The following is a 10,594-nucleotide window of genomic DNA, read 5'->3' as shown; positions in this document are numbered from 1 at the left end:
CCAAACAGTATCTGAGATTATTAGGAGGGGCGGAATCTTAATTGTATCTGTGCCTTGTTTCTATGATACTAGAAACTGGCTGACCAGGACACCACTGTAGGCTGTGAATCTGCCATCAAATTGACTCTTGTTTCCTATTTTAAACACAATCCATAATAATTCCTAAGAGGCTGAGACCAACATAAATTTGCCTGTGGCTTCATTTTCGGAGATGTTGTGGGTATACTTTTCACTTGTTGTGGTCATGTAACTTACTGCATTCACGTGCATGAGCATAATGCACTGTGGAAGCAGTAAAATACAGCCTATCCTGAAACCCTTGTCATTCCCTTGCTTATTTAAAGGTTGATATAATTTCCCTTGTGAAGGACACAAGGCTTCTGTGATGGGGTACACAGGACAAAGGTTAACTTTCTTGCAGTTTCTTGCAAGCAGTGTGGACTAACAGCTAATACAGAGGTCTCTGTTGATGTAGAAACTAGCTTAGCAGTGTGGATTGGTTTTCTTGGTTGGTTGAGCTGAAATTTATTTTTTAATGATCTGCCCTTATGGGATCTTGTATTATTTGCACTGTATCATCATTGTACTTGACTTCTCTTCATTACAGTTATATCCATGCCTCTTGAGAGTGCCTGGTCTTCTCTCTTTTAAGACTGAAGTCTCTCAGGGTGGCTGTATGAAATGTGTGAAGGGGAACTGGTTGGCTCATTTGCTAGTAGCATGTGTCTGTGGAGAAAAGAGACTTCAGGAGAAACACTAGCTGATTGGTTGAGATTGGTACTTATAGTGAAAAGTTTTTTCACTAGTTTTTATCAATAATTTTTTCAGGTTTTGGAAGCTATTGTATGTCTCCTTCCTTATTTTTCAAGGTGTATATTAAACAGTGGCTTTGAGTGAGCCACATATCTCCACCTATTTTTGTTCTCCTTGTTTAATCAACAATTAAGAAAACTACTGCTCTTTATATAGTTGATAAAATGATGCCAGCTTACTGGTGCTTGTTGAATAGTTACGGTGTTTGAACAAGACATTGTTATCTATCTCTTGGTGGCAAGGCGGTGATAACAGGGTAAAAAGGTTTATCAGAAGAAAATGGGAAGGAAGGATGTTACTGAAGGACTGCAAAAGAAGAAAATGAAGACAGGTGAAGTAAATATTCCTTAAAAAGAAGGAGGAAAGAAAAAAAAAAAAGGAAAGAAAATAGTTCATACTATGAATGTTCTTTCACCAAAAGTAAATAAGAAATGTAAATCACATCATTAGCTAAAATACAAATGGTAGATAGTATGACTTAATAATCCAATTTAAGGCTGCTTTTAATTAACAGCAAGTCTTAGAGTGTTCTTTTTTTGTTCTCAATATTGTAACAAAAATATGCTTATTTAACATCTTCTAAGATGAGAAAATATGCATAAAATTAAACGAGTTTGATAGTGAGAAAGGCCTACTGCAGTTCACCAAATCTTGCAAATGAATGAATAAGCAAAGAACACTCATTTGTCATTCAGGACTTTTGTATGAAAGCCAACTTTGGAGAATCTAGTTAAATCTAGACAGTGTTGAGACCTTGCTACAGCAGAGAACCTTTCCTCAAGTCTTTGGAAGGCTCATAATATATGTGAGTCACAGAGGGTGTGTTCCTTTGGGGCTGGAATTGTGTGTTACAGGAATATCAATTTAAGCTTTACACAGTATTAGGGGTGATACTTTCTCCTGTATTGAGTGCTAGTAGTCTGCAGTCCAGTTACACATTCATTCTTCTTCCATGCAGAACTTTGAAGAGGTTATTCTTTGAAATGAAAGTTAAATTACTTTCTCAGTATTGAAATCTGCGTTTCACTTGTCAAAGCGGTGGCAGAAAACGTTTTCCAACTGCAGAGCAGTTGTGTTATGTGGTTGTGTTTTATACTCATTGTATATTGTATTAGTTCATACAGCCAGTGGGCATGCTGAAAATTATTATTGTACAAATATAATGCAATTGGGAGGGGGTGTCAATTGGAATACCTCACTTTCACATGGTCAAGTTTCGAAAGTGGCTTCCTGACCATACAAAATATTTTTAAAATGTCTCACTTGGAGCATCTAAAATTATTTGTGTGCCTAAATTCAGTAGCTGCTTTTAGTATCAAATTTTAAAAATCTTTATCTCAGAGAAATGCCCTTGGCAGCCATTCCAGTGTGTGGAAGGCAGATGAGGAGAGAGAAAGGAAGGAGATTTTCTCTTTCTACTTCTGTCTGTCTATGCCTCTCTAAACTGTAGAGGATGGGCTATTTTCTGTGATACTACTAAAGCCTGTTTGAGTTTTATCACTCAAAAGATATGATTTATGTGTGTTTCAGTGTTAATACACAAACACATAGGCTGCAGAAGTTTGTGATCCAGGCCACTAGGCTAGTTTACAAACGTACACAGGAGAACACTTCTGCATTTGTGTAAGAAACTCGGGAACAAATTGGACAATGCTTCATTTACATGTTCAGTGAATAAAATGTAGAGAGAAGGAGACTCCAGGGGAAAAAAACAGCCCATAATAAGCTTAGAAATGCTTGCCTGATCTCTGGGCTGCATGTCAGCTAAGTTGAAGCTGCGATGACAGTGGGCTTTCTTGGATTAGAGAATAAGAAACAAGAGAAAAGTCCTTAAGACTTTGGCACATACTTGCACCAATGAATTGGGCCTTATTCAAACCAAGGGACTGGTTTTACAAAGCCATATCCTGACAGCAAGAAACCTTGCTAGGTTGTGCGTTTGAGTTTGAGAGAAGTTAGAATTTAAGACTGACACTAAAAATATCAGGTAAAGATAATGACAGAGTATTTGATTGTGCAGCTTTGAGTGAAGAGTTGACAATTATTTTCAATCTTTTACCTTGATGTTCTTCATCTTTAAACTGTTGAGTAAAATCCACAGTTTCTAATGAGTTTTACCATTCCCAATTAGGAAGGGGGGATCTGGTTTATTTATGGAAGCTCTGTCAGATTAATTTGTAGTTTGATATGTGTGGGGTGCCTACAGGAGTTGGTCGTGTGTTGGTGCACATGTTTTTCGAAATGCTTTGAAAGCCACGTTAGGAGTGGTGATACCAGGACTCACACAGAGGGGAATATCTTTTGGTTGTAAAGCAGTGTCCCTGTGGCAAGCAGTCATTTTGCTAATCTTTTGTTTATGCTGTAAGAGTATATTATTTCTTGAGAGGCATGGTTGTAGCCTAATTGTACAATTATGGGAATTTAAATATGCATCATAAGTGTGACTCGTTTATATTTATGAAAGTGGAGGTTGGATTTGTACATGCTGCTGGAGAAGATCTACTGGAAGCTGCAAAACACCTGGGCTTGTTTTGTCAAGAGAATTAAGAAATTCAACCTTTCTACAATGATGCTGTGATCAAAGGGTGCTAGACTTGACTACAAACAATGGCACAAAGCATTGCACAATCAGTTTTGCTGTTTGTCTAAGCTTTCTCAATGGTGATTGTGGATCATTTATCATTTTGCATGACAAAATTTGATGAGTTAAATTTAAAGGACTAGTCAAGCCATCATGTATTAACAGGAATTAATATGGATAGTTCAAAGGGCAGGTGAAAAGAATGGCATTTGCCTCCCTGTTCTCGGAAAGCAAACTTCACGAGCCAACAAACAGAGTTCTCATCACATGGGTGCATACAGTTTGTTTCCTTTCTCCCTTATTCTCTCTTTCTCTTTTTCTGTTCTAAGTGGTTCTCTTCTTTTTTTTTCTTTTTTTTTTTTTTTTTTTTTTCCCCCAGTGTTTCTGTATGTGATGCAAGTAGCAGTGCAGTCGACATTCCCACTGTGCAGGAATAAAGAGTCAGTGGTGCTTAGAGAAAGTTCCTCCTGAAGCACTTGCTGTGGTGTAAGGAGGAACAGCAGGCTAGAGCTGAATGGCACAAGGATGTCCTTCTGCATATTAATGGTGGGGAAATAAAAGGAGAAAGAGAGAGACTGTTCAAAGGGAAAGAAGGCTTAAAAAAAAAAAAAAAAAGTTCTTGCTTGATAAAGGTGTTAAATTGAAGCTGAGAGAAAAGAGAAAAACATGTAACTGTGTGTTCAGGAACACTGCTTAGCAGTTGTATCAGAGACAAAAGTTCCTTCATAGGAACTGGAATAGCCTGTGTTAAAAAGAAGAAAAACACGTTTCAGTATCTGTCTTTGTGTTCAGATGTATGCTGAGCATCTTTATCTTAGCACTTCTACCCACCAATACACTCTTTTTATTACAGAGCAAAATCAGTTCTCCTCTAATTGCAATATGTGTTCCCATGAGCTGATATAGTGATTGTCGCTTTAACACTATCAATTTGTAAGTTTGATTCTCTGTTTTTACATGTATTGGTGTCAGTTTATTTGCTTTTAAATACTTCAGTGCATAAAGGCCATAGGAGAGCAGAAAGTTTCATGTAGAAGTGGATTCAAACAAATCTGCAGTGTCATTAAGGGAGCTCAGGTTTTCTGAACGTACCTTGTTAAAGCACTTAGGACTCTCACTCTTACTATAAGCTTCTGTTTGTCAGACTTCTACCGAAACACTTATGTCAATGAAGGCACATCTGTCGTTCACTTTTATTGATTTAAAAATCAGATAGGTATAATTAAGGTACATGTGCCAAAGACCTCATGGCTTGAAATGAAAGACAATTAGAAGCTGATGATCTGGGCTAAAGCCATTAGAAGGGACTTATGCTCTAATTAATCAATGTACTTTTTTCTATTAATTTTTCATGCTATAATGAAACATTTTTTTTGCCTTTTATTCAACTCTGGCCTTAGCTCAAACAAGCTTCTTCTACCTCAAAATCAGATTTATTTTTTTTTCCTAGAAAACATGGAGCGCCATGAGTAAGAAACTGTCAGGATGTTGACACTTCATTGCAGTATTTTTAGCTTGCTGTTTTTTCTCATCTTGTAGAGGATAGAGAAAACACAAAAAAGAAAAATATGTTGCTATCTTTCTTGCTGTTTATCTGCTTGAGGACAAATGCTGTTGTTACAGTGGTGAGTCAGCCCCCTGTCAAACTAGATACTGTACAAATGGGGACTGCATAATAAAAGGCCAGGTTCTCTACCAAGAATTTTCCTTCTAGTGTAAGGTGGAGACATACATTAACATCCCATTGTAGGATAAAACAGGAATAAGACAAGACAAAGGCTGAGAAAATAGTCATGTGGGGGAGAACAAGAAAATTAATTGCTTGATGCGCACTGCTTCCTGTATATTGGCAACTGTGAAAGGTAGCATTGAAATTTCAACAAAGGAAAATTTTGTACCATGTTGAGGTACCTGTGCAGATTTTTGTGAAATACAACTAGATTTAATGTGCTGGCACATGAAATATGGCAGTGGGAAAACTCTTCTTACCGTCTGGGGATCTTTCTTAGTATTTTCATTCTCTCTTGCAGTCCTACTCTCAGTAATAGCAAGTGCACGTTTGGATTATGCTCTTGCAACTATCTCCTGCTGTCCTACTAGTTGTCTTCCCGCAACTTCTTCATTCTCATGCTTCACTGTTTTCCTCTTGGTTCGTTTTATACATTCTATAAGCTTCCCTCTTCCCTTTTCTTTACTCATTAGGAAACTATTCCTGCGTCGTTCAGGCTTCCCTTGATAAATTTTGGTATTTTGTATTCACATGCCTGCTGGCTATTGCAGCATAAGTACCACAGCTGATGAGAGCTCGTGCCTTTTTCTTCAAGATCCTGGCACATCGTACTATGATCTTCCTCCTCCTTTACAATTGTCAATGCCTAGGAACATTCAGCTACAGAATTGCTTTGCTTCTTTATCGCCCCTTCTTTTTTTCCACTGTGAGTAGCTGCCATGTCATTAGAAGCTGTTCACTATCTGTTCCTCAGCTGTTGGTGCCAACAAAGGAAGCTGAAGTACCTGGCTTCCTCTAGCTACCTGGCCAGCTAGGTAAGTGTTGCTCTAAGTGCAGCCATTTCTTGTCTGGCTGATCAAATATCTGTACAGTATTGAGAAGCTTTTAAACGTGTTAGTGGCTTGTATCTTTTGTAGTGTTTGGTAGTTGGATTCACGCTTGTCTGTATGCATCTATAGCGCTGTCATCTTTTCGCTGGTCTTGATGCTGAATGGTAACTCCTAATCTATTGGCAAAATGTCTTGATTGCAGGCATCTCAGGTCATGAACACATGCGATGTGTAAAATTAAGTTAAATAGGCTGTTAGGGGAGTTTCAGGAAGAAGCCAGGCTGTGGTTTGTGGTAAGATGAGAGCGGCAGAAGAGCTGCTGAGTGTGAGCTGTACGACTGCAGTGTATCAGGCATCCACTGGTCCGTGTTGACTCCAAATGAAGGCTGCTGTGTGAGGCATCACCAGCATGGCTCCTTTTATCAGCTTAAGATGTCACATTGCCCTGTTTCTTGAAGGGAGGCTACAAAATAGTGGCAAGTGCAATCGACTGGGCAAGAATTCCCATATTGTGCCTTGCACCAGACCCGGTGCTTACCCTACTCTTCCCCCACATGAGCTGAAGTTCCAGGAAAATGGGTAGAGGGGCACAGCATGTGTTGTAGCATCTCTGGGAGCAGGTTTAAGCTGCTGATCTAGGTCCCTTGTTAAAGGGCAGGTTCTCATTGACAGATTTTTTTAAATTTATTTTTTAAATGAGAACGCAGATGTTAGCATGTTGTATGGGTTATAATAAAGCATGATAGCCACAAAGGCCAAGGTGTGAGCTGTTTTCTGGAGGTGAGTCAGAGCATACACATAACAAACTCATCTGCCTGGCTTGGTGATTTTCTCTACAGTGACTGTGTTAATAACAAGTAGTTTCACTTTAGATAGAAGCCCATTTGTTAGACACATGAAAGCCAGCTCAAATGTGTAAGAGTTTGCAGGTTGCACTAGCGCAGAGAAATGATGTTACAGAAGAAGGAAAAATTATATGGACTGGGAAAGTTAAGGGGAGGGGGAAGGTGTCTTTTTTTCACCCACTTCTTAGTAAATCTTAAATTTTGTAATGAAATGTGGTACATTTAAATGCTTTTAAGTTACATACCTTGTAACAACTTGGTTGTTGCTCAACAGGGGAGGATTCCAGCTGGTTACTGTTATATGGAAATTCTGTTTAACCCTGTGCCACCTCTTTCCTGGGACATCTGCACTATGTAATTTTATTTTTAAAAACAGTCTTGTGCATTGGCTGAGGGCAGGGGTGGTGGCATTTTGACTCTGCCATGGAAATTTGCTTTAAATGTGCTTTGATAGAAGATTGACTCTGCAGCTGCTTTGGTTTCTGTCTGCAGCAGAAGGTGCTATTTGTGCCCTGAGCGTCATTCCTGACAGCACAACATTGGAATTATTTGCACCCTCAGTAACTGGAATATTTTCCTCAGCAGTAAGTGGGTGCCCATCAAGCAAGAGTACGGTATTTTCCTCCTCTTTTGTCTAATTACCTTTGCTAATCATGTACTTAAGGAAAACTGGAAGACACCCCCCTACCTAAATCTGTGGCCAGAAGACCAAAAACTTTCTGGGGAGATAGTGGTCAATTATAGCGAGATTGAAGATGGAAAAGGGAGAACTAAAACAACAGAGATAATAAAGAGTAAAATAGCAAATATTTGAAGCTGGTGGGAAAGATTCATAGGCCATTGAAATGATTTGAAGGAAATTTAATGACAGGCAAAAAAGGCTTTTAGTGAAAGACTGATTCTTTTTGCTTCACTTCCTATCAGGAAAGGAGAAAGACTAGCTGGAGAGAGGATTTCCAGGATGGAGATCAGACAGAAGATAAACAAGTAGGTGGCTGAGGTGGGCAGAATAGTCATCCTGCTTGTGAATGTTCTTGTTAATAAAAAAAATGTAATAATAAGAGGAAAAGGAGTCCAGGAACTAGTTCATAGGTGGATGCTCAGCTTTTCTGAACACAGTTTAGCACCAAGGAACAAATTTTCTAGTGCAGTTAACCTTATCCAGAGGCCTGCACTTTCTAAACCTTGACTGTCTGGCTTACCTAAACGTAGTACAGGTACAAGATTTCTAGTGCTCACCTGTACCCAGGTGGTCTCTCACTTCAACAGTGGTTTCGTTTCACTCTTTCAGCTTTCCCTCTGTGAAAAAAAGTCAAAGTTCAGCATTGGTTGAATATATGGATAGTGATTTCCACCCCTTGACTTCAGAACTGTTTGACCAAAGTCTTACTGAAAGGTCATGTCCTATAAAACAAGGGGATAACTGTGTCCTCTGGAGGAGCTTCTTGATGTGCTGAGTTGAACACAACTGCACAGGCCAGGCACGGTGTATACGTGGCCCTGCATACAGCTTTTCTGAAAAATCCAGTCCCCTGCACATTCAATCCACACTTCATGTCTGTGTGAACAGGAGGACGTGAAGGACACGTCCTCTTGAGTTTAGGGGATTTACTGCATATATATATATAGCAAACCCTGAAATAAAACAGTACCTGAAATATAGCACTGGCTCTGCACATATAGCAGCAGTTCTTCAAATGTGTAGCAAACATAAGACAAATGGGACTTTCTGCAGGATTTCTTGCTTGCACAAGACATCTACTCCATTCCCGCACCACGGTAAGCAGCAGAGGGGAGAGGAGTTATGGGGGTCTTGAGAGAGAACATAGCTACATGAGAAGAGGTGACTCGGAGCAGTGCTCCAGGATGAATTTTAATTGTCCCAGCAAGCTGCTTGTAGACTTGCAGCCCACATTCAGATCACCTTTGTTGTAGTGCTGTTCAAGGCCAGGCTGGATGGGGCTTTGGGCAGCCTGGTCTGGAGCAAGGTGTCCCTGCCCATGGCAGGGGGGTTGGAACTGGGTGGTCTTTGAAGTCCTTTCCAACCCAAACCATTCTGTGGTTTTATGAATAACAGAAGGACAACAGCCAAATTGCAAAGATCCCCTACAAAATTTTAATATGAGATACCATTGGCTTGGCTTTCAGAAATGCCAGTCACTTCTGTCTGCTTTTGCCTTGAACTTGAGCCAAAGTGGCACATGCTTGTTTATAGAGAGGTCTCAAATTATAGAAAAAAGGTTCATTTCTCATAAGTGGTGGCCCCACATTTCAGTGGATGTTTTGTGAGTGTGATGAGCCTAAATCAAGGCAGTGTGGATTAAGCTGCCCATCTAATTTTCTAGTTCTCTATTGGAGGGTATTTGTTAACCTAAAACTCAGTTACAGCCTGTACACTATTGTCTTTTATCAAAATTCACTTGAAATCCTTATCCATTATCTTGGCATTCTGCAGAACATACAATTATGTCCCAAAGTATGGTTGAGCAAGTTTCCTTATGTGGGTGACAACATCTGACCCTATTCTGTAAGTAATGGTTCAATTTCTCCAAGTATTTTATTTTTCTTCTCTTCTTCTTTCCGTTTGATATCTTAGGCCAGAGAGCAGTATATATTCCTACCAATCTGAATTTAAATGAAGCTGACAGCTAACTGTGATTTGCTTCTGTTCTTTCCCATCTACGCAAACTAGCTTACATTAATCATATTAATAAAAAATGGCATTAAAATTACCAAGTTTTAAAAAGGCACATGACAGTGATATTACCCACCAAGTTGCAAGTCACTGTGCTTGCATATTAATTACAAGTTGTCTAAGATTTCTGCAAAAGCTCAAAGGAATGACATTTTTCCCTGTATGTTGTTTTTAATTTTGGAAAGCTCCCTTGTAATGCACGATGGATCCTGTCCTAATGCAGTTCTCTAATCACTGCATGCTTTAATTTTGATAGATGACCCCTGAATGCTTAAATCTACTAAGATTCACAGTAATTAGAATGATTTCCTAATACTTTGTTTCCTGAGCTATCCATGGTGACATCCATCTATCATCAGATGGTTTGTTTACTCATTTGCCTTTCAAAAAAAAGAAAGGAATCAAGTATTATTTATTTTTTTTATTGAAAGCTTATCTTTGTTGCTGTGTGGTGGAGGGAACATATTATAATTTATTTCACTCTAGTCTCTGCTCCCTCTTTTTGAGGGATTATGCTCTGAAGAAGTGCACATTTTTCAGAAATGTTCAAAACCCTTTCTCCCTCAATCTCCAGGTAGTAGCATGGACTCAGTACAAGTGCTAAAAAGTCACCTCATCCATTCTGAATGCCTGCCAGTGGAAATTGGAAGCGCAAGGTAGAATTCACTAGGCAATTTTTTCCTGTTCCACGTTTCCCTCCCCTTTCTCTTTTTAATCTAATTCTTCTTTGCAAATACAAATCTAATGCATGTTTTCAGTGTAGAATATTTTTGAAACGCATGTGTACAAAACAAGCAAATGTTGAGGATGTTCATCTCCTTCAAATAACCTGTATTTATTTTTTTTTGTCCTGCGCCTGTCATTCCTTGCTTATCCTTTGAAGAGCTACATGTCCTTTCTCAGTAGCATTTCAGTGTCTTGCCAACGGTTGCTACTGTTTACTCATGCTCTTTCCCTGCCCTGTTTTCTCTTTCACCAGCCTTCCTTTTCTTTCCAGCCTGTGAACTTGCACGTTTAGTCTGCTCTTTCAGATCTCCACTCCATGCTCTCCCAGCTCTCCAAGCTCTCTCCCATTTCTCTGGAATACATTTCGCCCTCCTT

The sequence above is a fragment of the Anas platyrhynchos genome, chromosome 1 (assembly GCF_047663525.1).
Source record: "Anas platyrhynchos isolate ZD024472 breed Pekin duck chromosome 1, IASCAAS_PekinDuck_T2T, whole genome shotgun sequence".
Taxonomy (NCBI): domain Eukaryota; kingdom Metazoa; phylum Chordata; class Aves; order Anseriformes; family Anatidae; genus Anas; species Anas platyrhynchos.
This window is presented reverse-complemented; position numbering follows the sequence as displayed.